The 19,954-nt window shown below is 37.3% G+C and overlaps 1 pseudogene; it reads left to right on the forward strand.

Annotated features, from left to right (window-relative positions):
* Positions 1–18,255: 18,255 nt before the first annotated feature.
* Rps27-ps5 (ribosomal protein S27, pseudogene 5) lies at positions 18,256–18,511 on the forward strand (annotated as a pseudogene).
* Positions 18,512–19,954: the final 1,443 nt, after the last annotated feature.

Consider the following 19,954-nt stretch of genomic DNA (forward strand, 5'->3'; position numbering starts at 1 on the left):
TATTTAATTAGAGTCAATTATTAAATTACACTAATAGCTAAATTATATCATAACTTTAATTTTATAATATTGGTAAATTAGTAAACTAGTTAAATACTATTTGACTTAGAGTTATTTAATTGCATCTAAGACAAAGGTATTCAGTTTTGAGGAAATTTAAAGCTGAATGTCAATTTGTCATCTCTAATTTCATGAGTAGGAAAGAAATCTTCAAATTAACATACAAAAACTTCTAAGACTAATCATCTTTGATCCAGATATGATAAAAACATTACACGTGAATAAGGTATTTGAAAAAATGGGTCACCTTATAACTATGTTTCTCTTCCACAAGCCTCAGTTTAACCTTATCATCTCTTTAGTTCTATTAATATATAGTAGAATGGCCTTGGGCATTATCTACCAATTAAAAAATCCTAAAAATTATCATTTCTGTACTATAAGGTTAAACATTTCATTTTATGTCTATATAAATATACAAATAAAATTGTAGTAACAACAGGGTAGGGATTGCACATGGCCATTTTGTTGTAATTATATTGATTTTGGTTGGTCTTTGTATTGACATTTTAATATTGTTTATTCTCAAATTAGTTTAGTGTGAGATGATAGTTATTGACCATGGTTGTCTTAGAGGGAACTACCTTTTTGCTGAAGATACTATATTCCAACTGGCTTGGAAGCTTCTGACCTGCTAACTAGATTTCATAGCGCCAGGAATTGTGTTGACAGGCAGATGAGAGAGAAAAGCTGTCAATACTGGTCTCGCAACTTTGGATTTTGCATGGTACAAAACTAATATCACAGGCTGTATGTGCCTATTGGCACAATAGTGGTACAACTGTTGTGAGTATAAACGAGACCTTTCTGAATAGATTAGAAACCTGTTACAGAGGAGGGAGTTCATGCTAAGTACTGTGGAACTTAGCAGAGGCCTATGGCTAAGGAGTTCATGAGCATTAGGAGAGCACCTAATTTTGTTTTGTGACATGAACACACTATCATATTACTTCCCAAGTATTTCTTTATATTCATAGACTAATTCTATCTTAATCAAAGATGCCTCTTTTGCAGCAAATAGGAGATAAGAGAGAGATTCATAGCTCGTCAAGGTGCTTAGGGCAAGTGACTACTGAGTCATTAGCTTTAAACAAGATATGTATATTGTCCAGGACCAAATCAACTTTTAAAAAGAAGTTTAATTGAGTTTAAAGTTTAGTTTTAGAGGTTTAGTCCATGATCATCACAGTGGGGAGCATGGCAGCAGACAGGTATCCAGAATGCTGGAGAGTTTACACCTTCTCCACAAGTAGGAGAAAGAGAGAAGTAAGACTAAGCCTAGCATAGGCTGTTGCAATCCCAAAGCCCAGTGGCACAACTCCTCCAAGTAGGGCACGCCTACTCCAACAAAGACATACATCCTAATCCTTCCAAACTATTTTCACCTTTACTCTTCAGTTAAAATTATTCCTTCATATTAAGTCTTCCCTTAAGTCAAACAAGTATCATTGCATTAATATTCATCTTCTAAGGTATACAAATCAGTAGTAAATAGTTGTATAACAAATATTACTAATTCCTAAACATTTTCTTAACTTAAAAAAGAAACTCAATTCCAATTAGCTTTTACACCCTAATTTCTCCTATACTTTCTTCTGGAAACTATTAATTTCCTGTCTGACTATATTTAACATAAATATAATCATATAAAATGTGATTTTTGTGTTTAGTTTATTTCACTTAGCATGCTTTCAAGGCTTCCACAAGCTTTATAATATATTAAACCTCATTCATTTTTATGGTTGAATAGTATATTATGCATAAACATATCATTCATTAATCATATGAGGGGCATTTAGTTTCTTGCAATTTGGGGATGATAATGAATCCAATATGCAGTGTGCATATTGTGGTGTGGCCATTCATGAGGGTGTGTTTCATTTGTTTGAAATAGACACTGAGTCAATGGAGTACTACTCTGCTATTAAAAACAATGACTTCATGGAATTCATAGGCAAATGGATGGAACTAGAAAATATCATCCTGAGTGAGGCAACCCAATCACAAAAAAGCACATATGGTATGCACTCACTGATAAGTGGATATTAACCCAAAAGCTCGGATTGCCCAAGTTGCAATCCATAGACCAGATGAAGCTCAAGAAGAAGGATGACTGAAGTGTGGATGTTTCAGTACTTTTTAGAAAGGGGAACAAAAATATTCATAGGAGGAGATATGGAGGTAAATTTTAGAGCAGAGACTGAAGGAATGGCCATTCAGAGCCTGCCCCACCTGGAGATCCATACACATAGAGCCACCAAACCCACACAACACTGCTGATGCCAAGAACTAAGTGCATGTTGACAGAAGCCTGATATCGCTGTCTCCTGAGCGGCTCTGCCAGAACATGACAAATACAGAGGTGAATGCTGGCAGTCAACCATTGAATTGAGAATGGGGTTCCCATTGGAGGGGTTAGAGAAAGGATTGAAGGAGCTGAAGTGATTTGCAACCCCATAAAAACAATATCAACCAACCAGAGCTCCCAGGGACTGAACCACCATCCAAAGAGTACACATGGACAGACCCATGGCTCCAGCTGCATATGTAGCAGAGGATGGCCTTGCTGGGCACCAGAGGAAGGAGAAGCCCTTGATCCTGCCAAGGCTGGACCACCCCCAGTGTACGGGAATGTCAGGGTGGGAGGCAGGAAGGGATGGGTAATTCGGTGGGGGAAATGGGATAACATTTGTAATGTAAATAAATAATATTCGATAAAGAAATATAAACCTAGGAATAAAATTACTATCATATAAAAATCCTATAACTTTTTTGAAAAGCTAGAAAAATTATAAACAATTTACAATTTTCCACTTATATATACATATATAAAATTCATGTTGGGGTTCCGATTTATTATATCAGTCACTTCCGTATACAGGGTTGCTGAGATTGAACAGGATTCTAGAAGCCCTCCCATAATATTTGAACTATGAGTGACAGTTTCCTTGGGGCAACCACCACTAAATTCATTGCCTTTTGGGCACACTCCTCCTTCCCTATTGTAGCTTACTGTTCTCTCTCCCTAACAATCGTCAACTGAGATTACTCCATGTTTTAGATGCTGCCATGATTAAAAAGATAATGAAGCCATCTGGTTAATTGAGAATATGTCAACATCCTCATTCATTCTTCAGTAGTTCTTCAAAGCTTATAAAAAAGAAAACACTGTTTCTTTCAGGTTTTATACCATTACAGTATGGTAAATACTATTATTTCCATTATAGAAATAAGAAAACTAAATTTACCTCAGAGATCTTAAGAAATGCTGATAATACGGATTTCCAACTGATAGTAATATCAAGTCCAAATATTTTATCGCTTTGAATGATATCATCCAGTACACTGATTGACCTCTCAACTATAAAACTATCTATAGGGATGAAAGATATTTCTTCAAATTATTTGGTACCTGCAAATTTCTCCAAAAGCTTTGAAAAAATTGTCCTGGCTTGTCTGTGATGAAACAGTGGCATACTTACCCACCTAATAGCAAATTCCTTTCACTGTATGAAAGAATCATTTTAGACAATACATAGGGAAAGGCCTAAAATATAATTAAACTCCATGATGGTGAACTAATCATTTCTATAGATTCTTCCATGAAACCTCACTTCCTAATTATCTGTTTCAATATGGTATATGACAAGACAGTGCAGAGGCACCTACATCTTGAATTTGTGCTGAGGCCACTTCTGGTTTAACTAGAATTTGATCTCCTTGGGGTTGGGGATTTAGCTCAGTGGTAGAGCGCTTGCCTAGCAAGCACAAGGCCCTGGGTTCGGTCCCCAGCTCCGGGAAAAAAAAAAGAATTTGATCTCCTTGATGGAGAAATCCATAGAAAATTACTCAAATCTATTATATGACCCAAGGCCAAGATGCCCCAGATAACTGCTTATCTTGGTTTCTGGTAAAGTGTCTGCTTGTGCACTCGCTTCCTCCAGCTAACCATTCACCTTACCTTCTGCTAAACTGCTTTCTTGTGCAGAGTTCCACATTCAACTGTTTAGCCTAGCTTCTGCTGAACTGCCTGCCGGTGCAGACCTTCCCACTGCAGCTGCCTGTTGCTGAGTGAAATACCAGGATATGGTCTTTGCCTTTAAAAGCCCCTTGATGCTTGTGGTCATAGTTAGGACCAGATTATCTGAGTGCACTCTCAGCCGGCTGCAATGAAGACTTTGACTTGAGTACAAACTGAGAGATGTAATCTGTGGTGGCCTCCCTGGAACAAATGTTTATAATGTGTGCCTGTATACTCCAGTTATTTGAAATCTCATAGGCCCCAGATTAATGTTCAAGATTTCATCAAATTTTAAAGTATGAAAACCATTTTCTGTTTCTTTGGTATTATAATTATTTTCTAACAAAAATCATTTATCAATGAAAATCTATTTAAACAAAATCCTTAATTAAATAGAATCGTTTCTGCACATAAGTCTGAGATAATGTGATGAAACCAAATATTAGCTAATTTACTTTTTGGTGGTACAAGGGATCAAACCTACAACTTCACATATACTAAACATATATACTTTATCACTGACTAACAAAACTAGACATACTAATTTATATTTCAGTCGTCTCTTAGGGATTCCTTAGACTTTGGGAGGCCTCAATTCTATGCCCAACATCTTTTTTCTCTCGATCTCAAGGAATGAAACTAGTTAGTAAAATAATACCTATGAATCTGCAAAAGTAAAGATGTCCAGTAGAGTCTGCTCACTAGGAATGAAAGTAGACTCCAATTTTAGAGCTTTCAAGAACGCGAGTTCAAAACAAAATTTCAATTCAGCAGTGCAAGCAAGACTTTTTTAAAAAAAAAAAAAAAGAGAGATTAAGTGTCTCAAAGGGAGAAACCAAGTCTTAATTTCCTTTGTCTCCTCTGATTCATAGAGGGGTTTCAGGGGGGGATAAAACCCTAACCAAAGCTTTCAAAAGATCTAGTTGGCTACTTTATTTAAAATTCTTCCAAAGGCTGACAATATGTATTTGTGAGTGTTCCATTTTACTGCTGCGTTTACCAATATCTCTTAGAAATTGTTTCGGTAATTTCTCCCTGGGTCTAATCCTCTTTTCTCATTGGCAGCCTATTGTTTTCTTTTCCACAGGCCTCCTGAGCATGGCATACTTTCAGTAAGTTTCCATTTTTTTTCCTCTTTTTTTAATCAACCTTATGTGTCCTACATTAATAAGTGAGGCTCCATAATTGTGTCTTATCCCTTTAATGAAAGAGGTTTTGTTATTAAAAAGAACAGAAACATCACTGGGTCTTGATGAAAATGAAGATCCTTCATGTTGATATTTATTAGATGCAATAATTCTAAGCAGAATGTCTGTGCACCCTCAATGAAATTTCACCAGGCAAAAGCCCCAGTTTGGAATGTCTTTACATTAATCAGCTTTCCCGGCAGCATAGTGATGCTGGAAATTAGGAAAGCAATGTAAGATTCTTAGTCGGATTTAATAGGCTCCAGCACTTTGCTAACACACTACAGTGGATCAATTGAAGTTAATTATTATACAAGATTAAACCCCAAGTAACTACAGTACATCAAACCAACACAAAATACTCTAGCTCAGGAAGAAGAAAAAACAAACATGAATTCTGGAGGCAAGACTTTCTAAACAGTCCTTAGCTTACTATGTTGCAAACAAACATGATGGGCTGACACGACATGAAACCCAGCATTAAATTCTGAAAGTGAAATTTAAGCTTCACATCCTGTCTCTATTGGATGCTTAACCTGGGAACCTAAAGTAAGAGATGGGAATTTTCATAACATTTCCATTTATTTTTAGAGAGTTGATTTGTCTTCTGTTTGTCCTGATTTACATTTTTATCCACCAGAGACTCAACCTTTGATGATCATTGACCATTCTAAGAAAACTAAATGTCTGAGGAGGCCACAGAAGCAAATAAATGAGCTTTCACATTTATTCACTGCCTGAGTCATTTCAAGGGAACCTGGCTAAGCCTAGAACAGGTGCGTAACAAATAACTGTTGATAATTGGAAAGTGTATTTTCAATTCTTCAGTGACTGAACTGAGAAAGGAACATAGTAGAAATGAGAAAAGTGTGACAAGGCACATGTATGTTAATCTGTATTTATTAAGAAATACTAATGTATCTTTTGGCAGGATAGCATTTTCAAACACAACCATTTCTTTCAGAGAACTTTTCTTCTTTTCCTTCCTCTCTTGAAGAGGTAAATGATTCTCTGTTCCTTTTGCTTTAGTAAGCAAAGGAGTAAGGAGCAAAAGGCTTCAGAGGCCTAACATAGAGCCCATAGCCTATATAATATTGACAAGAAAACAAAAGATTACCTCTATTGTCTTCCACTAGAACAACAAAAAGGGGGATGGGGTGTTCCCAGAATGACAGAACTAAGGAAAGTTAGAAGAGATAGCATAAGCCTACAAATGTTAAATGATCCCACAAATTAGACAAGAAATAAAGCCTAAAGGGTCTTTTATTTCCAAGAAATAGGAAATTTGGGCTTCACTCACTTTCAAATAAAATCCTTGAGAGACAACAACATACACCAGACACAAATGACATTGGTGGTTAGTCTGACAGGACCATAGAGAACATCACAAGGCCTCATCATGGTATAAGAACAGCTAAGTAATTCCCCAGAGTGTAATTGAAATAGCAAAAATACATCAACCTAAAGAAACCACAGAATTATATAGCAAGGATCATTTCCCCCCATGGTGTCTGTGGACTCTTGATATAGACAAAGATGTAGACATGTCACAAGATGTCTATATGAGAAGATGATAGTGATATACTTGTTGCTTGTAAGGCATGAATGCCTACGTGCGTACACACACACACACACACACACACACACACACACACACACACAAACTATCATCACATAGTGGAATTAATTTCAAGAACACAATGACTTTTTATAATCTTTGTACCAACAATTTATTGACAATAGACAAGTTAATACTATTGTATTGTGTGATAATATGTAGTAATATGGTGACAAGTACTTACCTCTATAGAAAAGAAATGGTTGACTACTAAGCCAGGATTGAAATGGAAACTTACTATATGAAATGCAATTTGTGGCTTTAAAATTCATATAATTTACAAATAACATGTACTCAAAGTAATCACTGTTAAGTTTTAAGTCATACTGCCTTTACTGTTTCATTCACTGTAGGCTTATTGGCTTATTACCGAAGGATATAGTAATATACAAGGAGGAAACCACCATGGTAACAATTCAGGAAAAAGTGGTCTGAGTGCAAAAATTTTACCTCCAGAAATATCTATCCAGTTCTAACCTTAAAGAATCAGGATAAAAAGGCAGTATTTTTTTTTATAGCTACCAAGGTAATTTTAATATGTAGCCATGTTTGAGCACAACTTAATTTTTAAAGGTATAGTTTGCTTGATTAAAGTATAGAGTCTTAAGTATATCTCTGACTGACAAATCCAAAGGCTATAATGGTAGTTGTTATTACAGTATATTTGATCACATAGTGAACCCCGAGAGTGTGTTGTTTATGGAAAAACCTGGTTCTAGTTGTGGTGTGACTCAGCATTAAAACACGCCTTACTACACCCTGGCTACATTCAGACACACCCTTAATCCACACTTTTAATCCCAAACAACGAAGTTAAAATTAGTTTGTAGAGCTAGAGAAAGGAATGAAGGAGCTGAAGGCATTTGCATTCCCACAGGAAGAACAATATCAACCAAGCAAATGCCCCTCTCCCCCGCCCCAGAGCTCCAAAGGACTAAATCACCTACAAAGACTACACCTTGAGGGACCCATGGCTCCAGATGCATATGTAGCAGAGGATGGCCTTGTTGGACATCAGTAGGAGTGGTGTCCCTTGGTCTTGTGAAGACTCGATGCCCCAGCATAGGGAATGCTAGGGGTGATGTGGGAGGGAGTGGGTGGGTGGGAGAGCACCCTCATAGAAACAGGGGTGATGGGAGAGGGGATAGGGAGTTTACAAAAGGGAAAGCAGGAAGGAGGATAACATTTGAAATATAAATAAAATAACCAATGAAAAAGAAAGAGAAAGGAGGAAAGAAGGAAGGAAGGAAGGAAAGAGAGAGAGAGAGGAAGGGAGGGAGGAAGGAAGGAAGGAAGGAAAAAGCTTCACCAATAGAGGGGATCAGAGATGGAAGAAAAATAGAGAAATTGCATCATTCATTAAAGGTTAATTATTTAAAAGATATCTGAATGGTACATGGGAGAGGTATGACATACCATGAAAAAAAACCTAACCTCTAAGTTTTGGGCATACAAGAAGTCCTAATGGGGAATGGAGAGGTCATCCTAGGCAAAACTGTTGGAAATTAATACCTACTGGGAAAGGGGGAGTCAACTTTCCTTAAGAGTGTAGCTCCTTCAAAGCCAGTGATGTTCTGCCCATCCAAGAATATGCAAGGCAAGGGTTGGGGATTTAGCTCAGTGGTAGAGCGCTTGCCTAGGAAGCGCAAGGCCCTGGGTTCAGTCCCCAGCTCCGGAAAAAAAAAAAAGAACCAAAAAAGAAAAAAAAAAAAAGAATATGCAAGGCAGTACAATCCGGACTTGTTGATGGTGGGGATGAAAGAGAGTGGATCTGAGAAGAGGGGGAGGTAAATCCACAGTATCAAACTGTCAAGGAACTAATAAAACCATTTTTAAGCATAAGAGTAACATTAAACTTCTCCTTGATATAGTAAACTGGAGGACATTGGAATGTGTATATATTTTAGGTGGAAAACATTTAATCAATTATTTATACATGAGCAAAACAAAAAGTATTTTTAGACATCAGTTCAGAAAATATACCAGGACAGATACTCTATGCAGAAAGTACTCAAAAGAGTATTTTTTTTCCCCAAAATGAAAATCATGGCACACTAAACAACATACGGCAAAGATAATGTATGCATACAAAAGTAGTAAGCAGGGTTTCTAAGAAAAACTGTAATTAAAACCAAAATTGTTAAGAAACTGAAAATAAACTATTATATAAATTCTAATAAAAGTGCTTTGGGGGGTAGGGAGAAAGCTCAGTGCATACAGAGCTTTCTGTGAAAACATAGCAAGTTAAGTTTGGACCTTAAAAGCCAGTATAGCAGCACCTGCCCATAGCCCTCGTGCCTGTGGGAGGGAAGGAGACTCCTCCTGCTAATGTAGACAGAACAGGACACTCTGGAATCAGTAAGAAAATCTGTATCAAAACTTAAGGTGAACAGTTAAGAGAGTACATCTGATGCTGACTTCCTGCCACTAGGACAATACTCACAGACACACAAAAGTGCACACACATGCGCAAATCACACACACTCCAAAATGTGTCCGAGCTATCAATACATCCTATAGAGAAAAGTATACTTTTAAAAGATTTATTTATTTATTTTATGTATATGAGTACATTGTAGCTGTCTTCAGACACACCAGAAGAGGGCATCAGATCCCATTACAGATGGTTGTGAGCCACCATGTGGTTGCTGGGAATTGAACTCAGGATCTCTGAAAGAGCAGTCAGTGCTCTTAACCACTGAGCCATCTCTCCAGACCCCAGAAAAGTATACTTATGTAATAAAAATGAAAATTTCATGACTATGAAGTGACATATGTATAATATAGAAAGGAATACAATTATATAAACACTGTGGAAGAATCAAAAGGAGATGATATATATATATCACCTTAACTACTTATAATTTCTTTGGTGAGAATACATAAAATGCACCTTTTATAAATATTAAGAAACAGAAACATTTATATTAATTGCAGTCACCATGATGTGCAGCAGATTAGCAAAATTTATTTCTATCTAAGTGAAGCTTTGTACTTGTTGATTAACATCTCATTACCAAATGTTCCTCCCAGCTTATAGTAACTATCATTTATTCTCAAATTTTCTGCATCTGATGCTTTTAGTTTCTATACATGAATAGAATTGTGTTGTTTGTCTTTCTGTGATCAGCTTCCTAAAGTTAATGATCTCCAGTTCCATTCACATTGTCCAAATTTGAGGATTTCAACTTTTTTAATGGGTTGAAGGGTGGTGGAGAAACCCAAGACTAACCAGAACTTGAACTTCCAGTATCCATCTCCTGAATTCTGAGATTACATGTGCATACCATCACAATTGCCTCAAGATTTCAATCTCTTTAAGGGCTGCACTGTATTGTATAGATGATCCATATTTTCTTTATCCATTCACCCACTGATAGAAACTGAGGTTGTTTCCATTTCTTGGCTATTGTAAATAGTTCTGCCATACATGAGAACATGAAGGTACCTTTTCAAAATAAGCTCCTATTCAAAAATACAAAGAAGTAAAATGAGGAAGGTGATGCCAGATATGAGGGGAAAATCAACAAAAAGAGAGAAATCTGAAGAAAAACCAATCTAAAATTAAATTAAAAACATACGTCAAATAAAAAGCTTCTAGCAAAGTTTTACCAATAGAATGGATCAAGGGGAGGAAAGAATGTATGAACCTAAAGACAAGGTAGAGAATCTGGAACAAACAAATAAAGACAAAGATAAGATTATAAAACTGATTTCCCAGTACTGAGAAGCTATCTCTAATATATAACCTCTTTAAAAAGTGTTCTCAAAATGATTCTTACTGGTTCTACAAACCTTGCTTAAAGGTTCACCCCATGCCCAGTAGTAGGTGGCCAACAAAAAATGAACTCAATTGTTGTTTTGTAGAATTTTTTTTCTCCCGTAGTGCTTTATTTGGGCAACTTTTTAAACCTCACTTATCCTTTGTTATCTATTATATCTTCTGGTTTTGTGCTTTTATGTGTTGTGTGTATATGCACATGGCATATGTGTGCATCTCTATGTATATATAGATTTCTCATGCTTGTTCATTTTGTGTTCTCTTCTTTTTCTTTTTGTTTATTCTCTCAGCTTTCTTTTGTTCTGGTTTGGTTTTATTGGCCTATTTATTTTCTAGAAAAGGAGGGAAAGAAGGTGTCTAGTTAGATGAGTGGGGAGATGGGATGATCTAAGAGACAAAGGAGGGAAATGTAATCAGAAAATATTGCACAAAAATATTTTCAATTAAAATGTTTCCCATGAGGTTTTCTTTCAAACATACTTGGTGTTAGCTCCCTCCCCTAACACCTCTACCTCCCTACCCTCCAAATTGAACCTCACACCCCTATTTTTCCATCTCTTCTTTCATAACACCTGTGTTCTACTATCCTTCCTCCTTAAGAAACTTCCTCACTCCTAATAGGCCCTGGCTTCTTCAGATCCTCCAAGTTAAACATGAAAATATAAAAATGGAACACTAAGATTCATATTTGAAGAGAATATGTGGCTTTTGTCTTTCCATGTCTGGGGTACTATGAGCTGCATATCTTTTTTTTTCAAGTTCCATTCATTTATTTGATGATTTCAAATTTTCATTTTTACTTACAGTTGAATAAAATTTCATTTTGTATAGGGGCCACATTTTCATTAAGCATTCATAAGCTGATAGACATTTCGGTAATTTCTGTATCCTAGTTCTTACAAATATAGCAGAAATGACTATGGATGAATTCTTTAGGTACATGCCCAGTTACAGTGCAGCTAGCTCATAGGGTAGATATATTATCTGCATTTGTAAAGAACCACAACACTGATTGCCATTGTTACTGTGCTAGTTTGTATTCCCATGTATGGTGAAATAAGAATTCATTATGCTCACATACTTGTCAGCCATTTGTTGTCAAGGAAACTTATATCTGAGATTTAAATTCTATTCTATAGATAAATGTATATCTTTTGTGCCAATACTATAATGTTTTACTACTTGAAATCAGATACGGTGGTACCTTCAGCAGTTTTTCCCCGACTAGTTCATTTATTCACTTTTCATCCTCATCACAGTCTCCCCTCTCCTCCCAGTTCCCCTCTCAATTAGCCCCTCCCTCTCTCTTACTCTCCTTCTCCTCTGATAAGAAGGAATGTCCCTTTCCCCAGATACCAACATACCCTGACACATCAAGCCACTGAAGGACTAGGCACATCCTCTACCACTGAAGTCAGCAAGCAGCCTACCTAGTAAAACATATCCCACAGGCAGGCAAAAGCTTTTGGCATAGCCCCTGCTGTCGTTGTTTGGACCAAAGGGAAGACCAAGCTGCACATCTGTTGCATAGGAGCGGGAATGCCTATGTCCAGCCTCTGTATGTTCTTTGGTTGACGGTCCAGATTCTTAGGACCCCAAGGGTACAAGTTAGTTGACTCTGTTGGTCTTCCTATGGAGCTCCTATCCCCTTTGGAGCCCAAAATCCTTCCTCCTATTTTTCCATAAAAGTCCCTAAACCCTTTCCACTGTTTAGCTGTTGGTGTGTCTATCTGCCTGAGCCAGCTGCTGGGTGGAACCTCTCAGAAGACAACATGCTTCCATCTGCAATGATTAACAAAGTATCATTAAGAGTATCCGGGACTAGTGCTTGCCCATGGGATGGGTCTCATATTAGCCCAGTCATTGGTTGGCCGTTCCTACAGTCCCGGCTCCATCTTTGTCCCTGTACTTCTTATACACTTAATACACTTAAGCAAATATGGCAAACATTTATAAAAATGAAAACTGCTACAATAATTAGAGAAGACACAAATTAATGGGAAAGAAAAAATCCCTGTTTCTACTTATCACGCTTTTAGAATCAAATGTTGGCGGGAATGGGGCTGTCAGGTGTGATTCCTCATAACAAATAGTTCTTCAATTCCCTAGGAATCTGAAAAATGTCTAATTATTTAATTGAATTATGGCATTAGTGACCTTGAGTTGTTAGTTTTACACAGTACGTGAGTCAAGAACTCAGTTCCGCTAGGTTACTTTTCCCTCTTCAAAAATCAACTGCACATAGTGTGTGCCCAGATAACCTACACTTCTCTCTGACTTTGTAACAAATCAGAGGTTTTAGGACTCTTTCTCAATTTCAATAACTTGTTAAAGCAGGTCAAAGAATTCAGAAGAGTATTTTAAATATTTTTAATTTGTAAAAAAAAAAAAGGTTTCCTAAAGGGCAGAAATGAATAGTCAACGCAAGAGATGCTTAGGACTAGTTCCAGAAGTCTCAAGTTCAAACTGTAATGTCCCCGTGGAGTAATATGTATAGCAATACTCAGAACTGAACAAATTAGAAGCTCTCCAAATCTTATCACTAAAACATTTTAATTAGAATTATACTATGTAAGCATGATTGATTAAATTATTTGTTGTGGGCAATGGATTCAGTCTTCTAAAGTCACCCTCCCTTCCCTACAGAAGAAAGACTGGAGCAGAAGGTACCCCACTCCCATGGCTACTTCCTCTGTCAAACTTACTCCTTTTCAATGTTATCTCATGGAACAGCTATGAGCTGTCTCATTCATATACAAGTAATTAATTACATCACTCTGGATATTCTACACATCTTTAAAGATCTCTTATCAGAGGTGAAAGAGAATGACCATATATGACAAATGGTCATAAAAATGTTTATGAGTTGTGTCAAGAACCCAAGGAAGAGCCTGATACATGTTATGCAAACATGAGAAAGAATTCATATTATATGAAGTCATTTGCAGAGTTTATGTACTCCCTAAAAAGCACAAAGATGTTTTTTATGGAAATACAAAAATAGGTCCTAAAATCCCTATGGGATCTCAAAAGAAACAAAATATCTTAAACCATCTTGGTGAAAAACAAAGGTAGAATGCTTGTTCCTTGTTATTGTAAAAGTTGCTTAGCTGTAATAAGTGGAGATTATATATGTATATATATATATGTGTGTGTATATATATATATATATATATATATATATATATATATATATACATATACATATATCCACTTAGGGAAACAGTATAGATCAAAAATCAAAAAGGTGGCTTATCTTGGTGGTTGGTAGCTCTGGAAAAGAGAAATTCTGTTCTTTTTTTTTTTCAGGACCATGACCCTCTTCTAGGTTTCCAACTCTCCATCAAATGGCCCTAAACCCGTGTGCATGTAGGTGAAGAATACTAGCTGATTTTGATGAGTTCTAAACTAAAAAAAAGGAGGAATGTTGTTTCAAGGTAGATGTTAGGTGACAGGTAACTTAAAGTTGAGGGATTAGTGGTAGATAGGGTCTAAATAAATTCTGTGTATTATGAAATTCTTGAAGTGTAGATAAAATATTTTTTAAATATGATGTATTCACACCATGGAATTCTATGGAATCATAAAAGAGCAGGAATATCAATATATGGTAAATGAACCTTCAAACACCCACCAAGGGGGAAAACAGTCAAAAAGAACTCACATTTAGTATGACTAGTCCCTACATTTAAAAATCACTAGCTAGCCAAGGCTTCCGGTGGTAGGACTGGGTTGCATTTGGTTGAGTGATTGGCTGACAGAGTCCTGTTTAGATCTCTAAATGACATAGCTGGTACTAGGACAGAAGGCTACATTCAGAAAACCAACAGCAGGCCCCATCGTTGAGGGCAATATCCACTTAGCTCATTGAACATAGAGAGGTCAAGTCTGTGACTGTATGAAGCCTTGACCTCTTATGTACTAGGCCCTTTCTCAAGGAAAGGTACTCTGGAACACACACACCTATGGGCACTTGATTTTTGACAAAGGAGCCAAAACCATCAAATGGAAAAAAGATAGCATTTTCAGCAAATGGTGCTGGTTCAACTGGAGGTCAGAATGTAGAAGAATGCAGATTGATCTATTCTTATCACCCTGTACAAAGCTTAAGTCCAAGTGGATAAAGGACCTCCACATCAAACCACATACACTCAAACTAATAGAAGAAAAACTAGGGAAGCATCTGGAACACATGGGCACTGGAAAAAATTTCCTGAACAAAACACCAATGGCTTATGCTCTAAGATCAAGAATCGACAAATGGGATCTCATAAAACTGCAAAGCTTCTGTAAGGCAAAAGACACTGTGGTTAGGACAAAATGGCAACCAACAGATTGGGAAAAGATCTTTACCAATCCTACAACAGATAGAGGCCTTATATCCAAAATATACAAAGAACTCAAGAAGTTAGACTGCAGGGAGACAAATAACCCTATTAAAAATGGGGTTCAGAGCTAAACAAAGAATTCACAGCTGAGGAATGCCGAATGGCTGAGAAACACCTAAAGAAATGTTCAACATCTTTAGTCATAAGGGAAATGCAAATCAAAACAACCCTGAGATTTCACCTCACACCAGTGAGAATGGCTAAGATCAAAAACTCAGGTGACAGCAGATGCTGGCAAGGATGTGGAGAAAGAGGAACACTCCTCCATTGTTGGTGGGATTGCAGACTGGTAAAACCATTCTGGAAATCAGTCTGGAGGTTCCTCAGAAAATTGGACATTGAACTGCCTGAGGATCCAGCTATACCTCTCTTGGGCATATACCCAAAAGATGCCCCAACATATAAAAAAGACACGTGCTCCACTATGTTCATAGCAGCCTTATTTATAATAGCCAGAAGTTGGAAAGAACCCAGATGCCTTTCAACAGAGGAATGGATACAGAAAATGTGGTACATCTACACAATGGAATATTACTCAGCTATCAAAAACAATGACTTTATGAAATTCTTAGGCAAATGGTTGGAACTGGAAAATATCATCCTGAGTGAGCTAACCCAATCACAGAAAAACACACATGGTATGCACTTACTGATAAGTGGCTATTAGCCCAAATGCTTGAATTACCCTAGATGCCTAGAACAAATGAAACTCAAGACGGATGATCAAAATGTGAATCCTTCACTCCTTCTTTAAAAGGGGAACAAGAATACCCTTGGCAGGGAATAGAGAGGCAAAGATTAAAACAGACACAGAAGGAACACCCATTCAGAGCCTGCCCCACATGTGGCCCATACATATACAGCCAATTAGACAAGATGGATGAAGCAAAGAAGTGCAGGCCTACAGGAGCCGGATGTAGATCGCTCCTGAGAGACACAGCCAGAATACAGCGAATGTCAGCAGCAAACCACTGAACTGAGAACAGGACCCCCGTTGAAGGAATCAGAGAAAGAACTCGAAGAGCTTGAAGGAGCTCGAGACCCCTTATGAACAACAATGCCAAGCAACCAGAGCTTTCAGGGACTAAGCCACTACCTAAGGACTATACATGGACTGACCCTGGACTCTGACCTCATAGGTAGCAATGAATATTCTAGTAAGATCACCAGTGGAAGGGGAAGCCCTTGGTCGTGCTAAGACTGAACCCCCAGTGAACGTGATTGTTGGGGGGAGGGCGGCAATGGGGGGAGGATGGGGAGGGGAACACCCATAAAGAAGGGGAGGGGGAGGAATTAGGGGGATGTTTGCCCAGAAACCGGGAAAGGGAATAACACTCGAAATGTAAATAAGAAACACTCAAGTTAATAAAAAAAAAATGAAAGGTACTCTGCAGACAAAGTAGGAGAAACATGGACACCAACCCAGACTCAAACCTTAGCCCTACAATCTGTTATAATTACAAGATGCCCTGGGACAATGGTCTTTCAGAACTTGTAGAGAAGCCAACCAATGTCTTGTTTCACTTCAGGCCATACCAAGCAGGGAGCCCATACCATACACTGCCTAAATGGCCAGGAACCAGAGACTGATAGCCCAGAGACGTAGACACAACAGAATTTAAAAAAAAAAGATTCTTACTGATAATCTGCTATACTCATAGATTGGTGCCTTGTTCAGTAATCATCAGAGAGGCTTTCCCCAACAACAGATGGGAGCAGATGCAGAGACCCACAGCCAGACATTATGCAAAGAGTGGGAGAGGGAAAGAGGGAGAGAGAGAGAGAGAGAGAGAGAGAGAGAGAGAGAGAGAGAGAGAGTCGAAATTGGTATCACATCTTTCCCCTCAAAGAAACCCAGCAGAAGAAAGGGAGGAAAAACTAAAGAAGTCAGAAGGGAGAGTATGACTCACCAAATCAACAGAGCAGGGCTCCTATGGGCTCACAGAAACCGAAGCAGCAAGCATGGGCCCTTCATGGCTCTGCACCAAGTCCTCTGCATACAAGCTATAGCTACTAGCTTGGTGCTTTTGCAGAACTGATAACACTGAGAGTGGGTGTATCTCTATTTCTTTTGTCTGCTCTTGGAACACTTTTCCTCCTAATCCACTGCCACATCCAGCTTCAATATGAGAGTTTTTGCCATGTCTTATTATATCATTTTTATTACGGTTATTTGCTCTCTCTGAGAAGTCTGTTTCTTTCTTAAAGGAGAGCTAAGGGAGTATATCTGTGGGACGGGGGAGATAGGGGAAGCTGGGAGATGTAGAGGGAGGGGAAAATATAGTCAAATGGAAGAATCTATTTTCAATGTAAAAATATTTGAGAATGTAGAAGATGAAAAAGTTACCAGCTTTTTTAAACAAGGTTTCATAATCCAAACACAAAACATTATATATATGCAAAAAGTAAATTTCTTCTTCAAACAAATGTCATACTTGTATGACCATGTGAGAAATAAACTAAAGCCAGATGATATTCAGCTTTCCTAGTGTGTCTTAAAAGTTATCAAGACAACATTCAGGCTTCTAGGGTTACTTCTCTATGGTTCCAATCTCTATGGCACCATACCTGTAAGTTCTAGCCATTATAGTAGGCCCCAAGCGATCATTTTTACCCACTCTATCTTTCCTAGGGAGAATATTTCGGTGAATGTCAAGCTTGAATCATGTCAAGCTTGAATCATGTCTCCTTTATGAATTATAGCCTTTCTTGGATTTTTATCACTATTTATGATAGGAAAATAAGTCTGATGATACTAGATACTTTTTGTGGTCTGACTAACAAGTCATGGCAATATTTGACATTTAAATCTATAAAGTAGTATGTTGATGGGTTTTGGTTCAAACATATTCTCCAACCCTGGGTGAAACTATAAATAACTGCTAAAGAATGACAAATTACATTTATTTTATTATGTGTTTATTATGTGCCACAGAATTTCTAAGAACTTTATATGAATGTACTCTTACCTAAATTTTACCATACATACAAGAAAAGTGATTAAGGCTGACGAAATATCTACTTGTTCATAATTACCCAGCCAGTAAATAGTGAAGTCAAAATTTCAAGTCTTACAACTTTCATTCTGGCCCTCATGCTCTTGGCCATACTGCCAAGAAACATGTATTGAGATTAAAATGCATGCAAGTCCTGATTTCACCTCAGAGATCTGGAGCAGCTGTGCTGGCAGAGCCATCGCCATGCTTCTGGCTAGAGATCTATTCCACCTTTCCTTGGAAGAGGAAAAGAAAAAATAGAAGAAGAAACAGCTGGTTCAGAGCCCAAGTTCTTATTTCATGGATGTGAAATGTCCAAGTTACTACAAGATTACTACAGTGTTCAGCCATATTCAGACAGTGGTTCTTTGTGTGTGTTGCTCCACAGTGTGGTGCCAGTTCACAGGAGGAAAAATCCAGGCTCACAGAGGGCTGTTCATTTAGAAGAAAGCAACATTAATGCTCTATACAGGCTCCTGAATCTCTTTTCTCACAGAATGCCTTATCAAGCTCACTTACTCCCAAGACAATGTAATTTTGTTTGATTTTTTTTTGAAGTATGCAACAAAGATCTATTTTGGTGTCAGGTATGTATGTATGTATGTATGTATGTATGTATGTATGTATGTATGTATTTATTTATTTATTTATTTTCAATTATGGACTAAAAAATGCTTGCAACTCACTCCACAGAGATCGTCCATCGAATATAAGAGCATCAACATCTCTGGACCCGGTGTTGCAGGACTGAAATTACAGCTATCTGGAAGACCGGTCCTGGAACATTACAAGTTCAAGATTTGCCTATATCTTGCATAGAATGAGAGTAAGGCTAGCCTAAATAATTTAGCAAAGTCCTGTCTTAAACATTTTTTAAGGGGCTGGACTATATAACCCCAGTGGTAGGGCATTTTCTTACACTGGGGGAGGCCCCGAGTTCCATCCCCAACCAAAAGGAAAAAAAACCCAGGATATCAATATATGTGTATAAACCATTTTATTATTGCATGCATAATAGTTTGAAAAATTCACAGATACAATGCGAATGTTCACTACTAAAAAAAATTGTTAAATAAATTATAGTGCCCTTGTATTTAACACTGACTATTTGACTACTAGCTGAGATTTAACCTATATGTGTTGAATTGAGGTTTCAAGTGACATATTAAAGGTGAAAAACAAATTAGAGAATTCTATGAAGTGCAGCTCATAAATGACTCATGTAATTTATATGGCTACAGCACAGACCTCTCCCTTGAATGTCAGACCTCCTACTCAATGTTTCCTCTTCAAGTTTCCAAAGCACTGAGAATTCAATATATCTAAAAACTAGGTATAGTGTTTTCTATCTCAAAACCTAATTGTTTCTTGTGTTCACTTTTTTGTTAAGATTTTTATATACTATAATATATACGCTGTATGTCTAGGACTCATCAATGACACTTCCTTCAGCCTAATATCATTTTTCTCTCCAATGCACTTTCTTCACGCTACACATAATGAGTTCTTCACCAAGTTCTATTGATTTTACAACCTAAATCCATCCCCAGTATCTTTCCTCATTATTCTCATTCTACTACACTAGGCCAAACTACCAACAGTTCTCATCCAAGTTGCTAGAATTTGGAACTGAAATCATTCTTGTAACAACTCTTGTCGATCTGAACACACCCTCTATCCTCCATATGAAAGCCAAGAAAGCATTCTGGAAAGTTCTTGCCCTGATTACATTTGATCATGCAGAAAGCAGTAAGTATATAGTGTCATAACGTCACCTAAAAATTTTGGAAGTACCTTTTGTTTTTTTTTTTAAGTAACAAAAAGTTTCCCATCTGAGAATTATGATCTACACATAAAGGAATAAACTTTGACCTAATATTTTGTATCTTGTGCTGCTGAGTTG

The sequence above is a fragment of the Rattus norvegicus genome, chromosome X (genome assembly GCF_036323735.1).
Source record: "Rattus norvegicus strain BN/NHsdMcwi chromosome X, GRCr8, whole genome shotgun sequence".
Classification (NCBI taxonomy): Eukaryota; Metazoa; Chordata; class Mammalia; order Rodentia; family Muridae; genus Rattus; species Rattus norvegicus.